Here is a 9,213-nt window from a genome sequence, read left to right on the forward strand (position 1 = left end):
AGTCAAGTTGTAGATAGCATCTTCACCCCGATATTGTTTATCCCATAGGTCGCATTTTATATGAGCTTCTGTGGTTTTACAACCCAAGGCATCATAGATTTTAGACTCTCGTCTATATCTACAACTATTTTGGTGAAAGTATATGCTTGTTTGATAGCAACATCAAAGCTTGATCGCCAATGGAGGAGATTTTGGCTCTGAATAGATTTCTGGGTTCACTTGGGTAACATCATTTATCTCTAAAGAGGATGGGCTATAATAGATTCTTTCCTCTAAAATGAACCATCCTTCCCGATTAACCATTGGGCATAATTCTATAAGTTGGTATGTGGGCCTTTCAAACACTGGTCAATCATTTTTGTACAATTTTCCTTCTCGGTCTACATAGTGTGCATATGAATTATGTGTACCATATAAGGCTAGCAACATTCATTTTGATGTGTCCCATAGATTGTGAATGATTGCACACTAGTGGAGTGGATGTAGATTCACCTACAACCCTAGCACTCTTTTTTACCGTCAGTGATATTGGATGCTTTGACCAAAATCACGCAAGAATTTGTTGTTCAAAGGATCAATTTTAAGCTTTTCATGTGCATGTGCATGTGCATGTGCGTCTTCATGAAAATTTTGAAATTGTTGTGGTTTTATTGGTGCTTCTAATGGTAATGCATGAATATTTGATTGCATACAAAATGATGAGCTAGATGGACTTATATTGGAATTTGCATTTTCAACTTTTTGTGTGCTTTGCTTGGCAATTGATGTGTCCCTATTATCTGGGTTTCTTGGACAATCCTTTGGAAAATGTCCACCTTTTCTTCCATAATTTAAGCAATACACCATTACGTGTGGTATGTCAATTGGCTCGTCCATCTCAAGCTCTTGTTGAGAAGTTTCCGCTTCTATGTTGAAAAAATTGTTAGCATATTCTTTTTGAACACTTGGCATCCGATCGTAGACTGCTCCATCTTGACCTTTTTATTGTCTTTGACCTGGTTCTCCAATTAGACCGGCTGTATTGACTATCTATTGGATATTCCATTTTTGGCTCTCGACTATAGATCTGACCATTATAATCCATTTACAATGATCCTGATTGCATATGCACAAACTGGATGGTTTGCTTGCTTGTGCAGATATCTGGATAAACTCTAATACCAATGTAACAAAATTGGACTATGAACATTGAGAATAGAGGAATTAAGAAAAGTGTAGTGAGCATTTTTATGAGAATTCTTTACGAGTATAATGAGAAAACTTGATTAGGAATAGCGAAATAACCATTATACTTAATTACCTTGGCTTGAATAGTACTTTGCAAGAGAGAAAATTAGAGAAATTGTCAACAATTGAGGAACGGATTTATGTGGAGCCAGTCCCCCATCCAAAAGGCTTTTGTATTATAGCTTCTCCCATAAAGAGAGACTTGGTACAATACAAACTCTGTGTTCCTTAATTCCTTGATGGTGCAATGAAGTTAGAAAGCTTCATGCAGCACAATTATGCCCATAACTTAAACTAATGAAAGAATTAACTTGTCCCCGGCTTCAATCCCAAGACCTCAAACACCTTACGAGAAAGAAGTAGTGTCCTCTCATACCATTACTCACAGAGCTTAGCATAGCATAATAATAGATATGAAGAAGCTGGCATTTCTCTTTGCTAGACCATCTCCCATTTGGACCCATTGCCTTTGGTCCCGTGTTGAGATAAATCTAAGACCACATGTCTCTATTCTAACCCTTGTTACCGTTTATTCTCCCACATTAAATGATCAATTTAATTTGAGAAAATCATTTGGGTTAGTTAGATATTAGATTTTATGACATTACCTCTCTCTTGAAATCATAGTCGTCCTTGACTATAGTCATTAATTTCTGTTTCTTAGCGGGTTTTCATAAAAGCTTATATCTAATACTCCCAAATTATTTTCTCATGTAAAAATGATCATTTAATATGGGGAAGTACCAGTGGAGTAAAAGCTAGAATATTGGTAAGGCTGCGAGACGAACGGTCTCTATCAAGGATCCAAAGAAGGGAAAATAGGGATGCAAAGGGGGGCAGTCTGCAAAAGAGCAATGTGCTTCAATGGGGCTTAAAAGACCTAAGGTTCAACCCCATTAAGACTTCCATAGGCTAAAGTTCCTAATTTTAATTGTATTGTCCAAAGGGCAAAGTATGGGAAATGTTGGATGGTCATGGGAGGACTCAAAAAGTCTTCCCACATCCCTACGAAGAAGGGGGTGAGACCTTATTGTAGGGGATGGAGAGAAACACACACACACACACACACACACACACACACTCCAAGCTCCCCCTTTACACAAAGGGAATAATGGACACATGTCAGGCTCCTAGGCCAGCTACCCCCAATCTCCCCTCAAACCCTATTGAATGGCCATAGAGGTGAACCAAGGAGAATTAGGCTAGAGTAAATTTAGTCTAGTCAATTTTAAAATGCTTGATAAAAGAACTGGTGGAATTTAAGATCCCTAGAAGACTATTGGATAGTCTACCAAGGGGTCCAATGAGCATTCAATAGCCTAATGGCTTGCCTGGGTCACCTTGTTTCCAACCATGGTCAGAATCAATCTTGTGCACTCAAAGCATGGTATGATTGTGATCGCCTCACACTAACCACTTTCTCTATGCTTTATTTCAAACTCATTTGCACTCTAGTCTTGTTCCTCTTTCTCCCTGTTAAAACTCTATAGAACCAATTGAAAATTTTGTATAGGGCATTGTTGTTTTTCCTTCCACCTCCATGTCGTGTATTTCTAAAATACACTGCACCCGCTCTACCTGTTCACAAGGCCACGTGGATTACAAACACCACTCCATGAACAAATTTTAAGAAAATTTAATGTGTGTGTAGGCATGACAAGAGTGCAACAAAACATAACGATCAAGACATTGGTAGGGAGGGTGTAACTAATGGAAGAGAGGAAAGCAAGAGGGTGGGTATTGAAAGGGCCCCAACATAGTGTGGATCTAAATGGAAAACATGACTATTGAGCAAAAAACTATGATAAACAATGACTAAGAATAGAGCACCATGCAAATGAGAGATCCATCTATAGGGAGGTTGATCTTCAAGTAATGGATAATACCTTTGCTAACATAGCATGTTTCCTAGAAAGGTAGATCCTTGAGTCTCCTTGCCCCCCACCATATCCCCTGCCCTGATACCAATTATGAATAACATATCTCATATGAAATAGATACCCTTTCTTTTACACAAGGAAGACATAGAAAAACTTGCATCAATCGGTGGAAATTAGTGGGAGGCATTGAGGATCAAAATCATAGAAGGGCAACAGCTAGGGCCTCACAGCTAATGCAGGCGGATAGTAATGATATGATATGGTTCCCCTTGTCCTAACCTAGCTCATGCAAGATACACTGGTGGGATTTTTGTTAAATATTGGCCTGCTTGCCCTTGTGGCAAAGCAAGCCTTCCTAGTTTCCAATCAAAAGCAACTAGCCGGAAGCCTTTGACCAAAATGTCAACACATGGTTTGCACGCATCGTGGTTGAACCTATGACGTTGGTATAGCCAAAGTTGGTCTAAGCTAAGAGGTGGTCTATGCCAGGCAGAGGCAACAGTCGAGTGTCGTGCAAAAGGCTAGGACAGGTGTTGGGGGTCCCATCGTTGCAATAGCGCGTTCCAATGACCAACAAAATTATCAATCCAAAGGGATGAGCTACCCGGCTAGGGCATCGAAACACTCACACGGTTAGTGAGCTAATCGTGGAAACACAAATGGTTAACTCTACGAGGTGAGCTTCTCGGCCTATGCAGGAGCGAAGCCGCAATGAAGGGCAATCTCCATATCCACTTCTCTTCACCTCTAATCAACCCAATCACACACACTATGATTGCAAGATGCACATAACACTAATCCTATCATGGAACACACTAATCGCAAGCACACACACATAGATCTATCGAACACTACACTCTAATCAAACCTACATGCACACACAAGCAAAAGAGGATCACACAAGATTAGAGAGGGATTAACCACTAATTACTTAAGATCTAGTTAATCTAAGCATCATAGACAATCATAAGAAGTAAGAAAGAGGCATAGTGAGAGAGAATGAATCATTGATTAGTTTTAATCAAGTCTCATGAGCAAGGAGAAGCTCAAGGACTCTATAGCCACACACGTCAAGAGCTCTCACCAAAGAGTGCTCTCAACAAATGACTTGAGAACCCTAATTTATTTTACACACTTCCTTATATACCTAGGTTAAAAATATGCAATATCCGGGCGCCTAAGGCCTTTAGGGCTCACCACTTGCTGAATTGCAACCTAGGCACTGATGGGGGCTTTTCACAAGCCAAGCTCCCATACCTCTCTTCTCTCGTCCCCACCCCATGAAAACCCCCTCTTAGGGAGGGAGTGATAAAAGACATTGGAAAAAGTAAGAAAAAATAAAGTATGATTATGTAAATATATGAGAAAGGTAAAATAGGCCACCTCATGCCTGCGGGGCAGCCCATCCCCACCTTGCCTCCTTTTTCTTCACTGTTGCCCCGCCGTGTGTCCCTTTTCCTCTCCTCCACTCAAAAGGTCAACCCCCTCTCTCTTCCCCTTGTCCTTTCTCCTTTCTCTCTCCCCTCAAGCTACCCCACCTCTCACCAATAATGCATTCTAACTCACCAATAATGCACCCTAACTCACATGCAACTTACCCTATCTTCCAAAATAGTATACCCTACCCCCCCTTTCTCTCTCCTATCATATCCCATGACCCAAATACCCCCCCCCCTCTCTCTAAAGGGCGCCATGTCTCTTGTCTTGTAGCTAAATAACCTCCCCCACACTCACACACACTCAGTTTCACTAAAAAAGGTGCCCACAAACCCATCCCCACCCGGTGGTTACCTGATTTTTCTTGTGTTCACACACATCTGCACACAGATTCACCTCTGAACACACTCCCCTCTTGTAATTACTTTATTCTCCATGTCACCTCTCACTTTTTTTCATCAACCCATCTCTCTCTCTTAGTCTCTCTCTCATGAGACTGCTGTTCTGACACATATACACACAGCCATACAAGTGGGGCCCACAGTCACATGGCCTATGTAGATAATGATTTCTTCATTTCTAAATTCTAGAATTCCTCCCCCCTCCTCCCCTATATAAAGAGGGGTCACCATCACACTAAATACACACACAACATCACCAAAGAACACACTATGCACTGTGTGTGCCTAATGCACACACACACACCCACACCATCACCATCACCGCAATCACCATGCTTGTCTTGAGCATGATCTCTACACCCTTGGCTATGGAAGATGAAGAGCAACTAAATGAAGGATGATGGCCATAATCTTTGTGCGAGTCTTCGCCATCAACTCCCACCTATCCGCCATGTGCTCTACCACTCTCTCCCTTCTCATTCCCCTACCCTATGCTCCCCATTTCATCGCCTAATTCTCTAAATAAAGCTTGAGGTTTTGTGAGTATGTTTTCTTGCAATGTTTTGCCCATGTGAGGTGTGCGGAATCGCCACCTAGTCTTGTGTTTTGGAGTGAGCTTGTGTATGTGTGAAGGGTGTGCGGATTCGCCATCCTTTTGTGATGCATAAGTACTAAGCCGCTATACCCTCTCCCTCACTCTCTCTCTCTCTCTCTCTCTCTCTCTCTCTCTCTCTCTCTCTCTCTCACTTGATCTCATTCCCTTTCCTTTTCATCATTAATCCCAAGCATCCATCTCTCCTGGATGAAAACTTTGTTATGGTGGTGTGTTGTTTGCGTCCTAGCCGCTGAAGCTAGGTGGTGCCCCCTGTTTGCTTTACCATGACAGGCTCGAGGCGTGCCATTCGGTCCCCGGTGTTTTAGAGGCCGTCGGGGTTCGGGGTTCGTTTTGCTCCCGTCATTTGGTGCCCCCACTGAGGATATTTTCATGAAACCCTTCAATTTACAAGACTGAAACCCCTAAACTATTGTGAATGGATGAATGGCTAGCAGGATTTGCTAATTGGACGACAGAAGAAGAAGAGCTCCAAGCACAACTAGACGAACTCCGCATCTCCATCGAAGCTCGAGTGCCAGGCGTAACGGTAATCGATTTGCAGTGGGAGAGTCAACCAACACGCCAAACCCAGTGGATATACATAGGCCAAGTGCCAAGAAGAAGAAGGAGAAGGTCGAAACCATGTCCGCAACCTACAACCAACCCACAACAACAAAATGGAAGGAGCTCTACACAATAGAGAATCAACACTATTCTACTTTGAGAATCGGGTAACTCAAGTCACCGAGGTAATTTTCACAGTTAGTTTTCAAGTCACACCTAATGCTGCAGCACAGATAACGGAATCATTGGCTCACACTCTCACTAGAAAAACTAGGGATCTACTGAGTTTGTTTCAGGAAAGAACACCACCCACTCCCACAAGCTTGGACAGTGACTAAGCACCTCTAAGCTTCACATGAATCAGTACAACCTACCTCAAGACATATCACACATACCAACACGTGTACGCTCAATCAAGGTAATACTAGATTTGAAGGCTCACTACCAGCACGTCATTGACACCATGCTGGGTGGGGAGCGATTTTTTGAGGTTATGGCATCAGATCAACCATTTGTCTTACCTTTGGTACAAGGCAATGTACCGTTTGACGTTTTAATCTATGTCCTAGTATAAGAGGGTATACACGCCTCCTTGTAAAGAAGAAAAAAACTTTTGCAAGTTAAGTAGTGTGTCTTTCTAGCTCTCTCTCAGTAATCATGGCAAGTGTAGCATTTCCAACATTTAAAGGAAAGAAGGGGGAGGATTTGGTAACAGACTTCCTAGATGACTTTGAAGTAGCATGTGTAGTGAGCAACAAAGATACGGATGAATCCCGGGTTAGAATCTTTAAGCATCTCATGAAGCTAGAAGCTAGATCATGGTACAATGCACTTCCACAAGCAACCAAGGATGACTGGGAACCCTTAAAAACCGCTTTTAAGATGCGCTTTGGGGGAGGTACCACTTCAGAAAAGTTGTGGGACAAGTTGAGAGACTTGAAGCAGGAGGGTCTTTTAGAATATGCCACCTATGAGTCCAAATTTGTGGATTTGTGGGGACGGTGGGTTGAGTCACTGGCAAGGGGGGAAGCTGCACCCGATTTCCTAAAAAAAGATCGGTTCATGCATGGCTCATGGCCGCTTCTCAAGGAGAAGGTGAAAGGTAGATTCCCGGCTACGTACGAGTTAGCCGTTGAGATTGCTCGCCTTAAGGACAAGAAGCTGCGAATGAAATCCAAAGAAACCGAGTCAATAGAAGCAAGAACATCGTGTCAACCAGCAACTACGACAACCACCATACCACCACCACCGGCTCTTGGGGTAAGAGATGACCAACAAGATATGTTGGCCCATATTACTGACCAACTGCAGAATTTGTCTGTCCACTTAATACAACAAGGGAGGAGTCAAGAAAGAGATCAAGACCCTGGAAGAGCACGACGACAAAACAGGGAGTATCATTGCTACAACTGCGGAGAAGACGGTCACGGTATGTACTACTGTCCCAAACCACGACAAAACTATAATAGAGGAGGTAGGAGGAACCAATTGTCACCCCCTAGAGAAAGAACACCCCCACCCCGAGCACCACCCCCACCAACACAAATTCTACGTCCACCCCAGACACCACTACAAGCATCCATCCCATCTCTTTCACCAGCCCCACCACCTGATCGCCCTGTAAACATCATAAGGCTAGAAGAGAAAGGAAAAGCCATAGTATGGATCCACCCAGAGCAAAGGAGAGGGAAAAGGGTAAGGAGAAGGTAACCTTTTTAGAACCACTTGAAGCCATGACTGTGAAAAGAGCTAGGAGGGAGAAAGCTACACAATCAGATGATGAGAGAAGCATGAGAGGAGAAACTAGCAAGAGGCCATCCAGGCCACGACGGAAATTGGGCATCACCGACTTCCAGCTAGGGGAAAGTTCTAAGCCCTACGATCTAACATTGGATGTGGCAGAGCAAGGACCGAAGATTACATGGCCACAGCTGCTACCTCTTGCACCAAAAGTAAGGCGACAATGGTCTAAAATGGTAATTACAAGACGCTCCAAAACAAAGGTAGCCGGAGCAATTTCGGGATGCAACATGGATGACATCCTTCCAATTGTCGACGTAAACATAAAAGGAAAGAGGGTTGGAAACACCTACATTGATGGAGGTGCACAAATCTATGTAATGAGTGAAGCTATGATGCTTCGATTAGGGCTCGAGGTTGACAGGCCTTCTCCATGCAAGGCAAAGATGGCAAACAACGCAAAAGTAAAGTGTGTGGGTGTGGTAAGTGCCGTGAAAATCAAAGCTTTCAACACTGAGGTAGAGGTAGATGTTTTTGTAATGCCTACTAAGGGGGAGGGCTATCCACTAATTTTGGGAAGGCCATGGTTGATGGCCATGAAGGAAAAATAGGACTGGGGTACTGGCCTTCTACGCATGACCGGTAAGAAAGGGGAGACAATCTACTACGACATGAGGATTGGCAAGCAGAAGCAAATGAATCTGGAAACATCGGCAGATGAAACCACTAGCGAATCTTCCAGTTCTGAGGAGGAGACCACATCCACCGACGAAAGTGACAGTTCCATTGATGTGATGGGTATCATTATGAAGGATCCACAAAGGGTAAGCACAACTGGTGATCCATCACCAAAAGGGAAACCCAATGAAGAGGAGAGAAAATCACCTGGCCTAGGAGGAAGTAGGTTGAAGGGTATGTTGTCTACAGAATTAACACTTGAGGAGAAAGATAGTTTTTTGCAAATGTTGATGGGATTTCCTAACTTGTTCATTGACAACTATGAAAGAATCACAGGCATTACAGTGGTGGAACATCATATTAAGCTGAAGGAAGGGGTAAAACCAGTTGTGCAAAAGCTACGACGATTGGGGGTCATACAAGAAAAGGCACTCTTGGCCGAGGTAAGGAAACTGCTGGAGGCGGGATTCATCTATCCTGTAGAAAACTCAGAATGGGTGTCACCCGTAGTGGTGACGCCTAAAAAGAATGGTAAGTGGAGGGTTTGTGTTGACTACAAACCACTAAATGCAGCTACAAAGAGAGACCACTTTCCTCTCCCTTTCTTGGATGAAATTCTGAATGAAGTAGCGGGTTTTGAATGCTATACCGTCTGTGATGGTTATTCTGGATACTTTCAAATACGCATAGC

This window comes from Adiantum capillus-veneris, chromosome 10 (assembly GCF_014529385.1).
Source record: "Adiantum capillus-veneris isolate H3 chromosome 10, ASM1452938v2, whole genome shotgun sequence".
Taxonomy (NCBI): Eukaryota; Viridiplantae; Streptophyta; class Polypodiopsida; order Polypodiales; family Pteridaceae; genus Adiantum; species Adiantum capillus-veneris.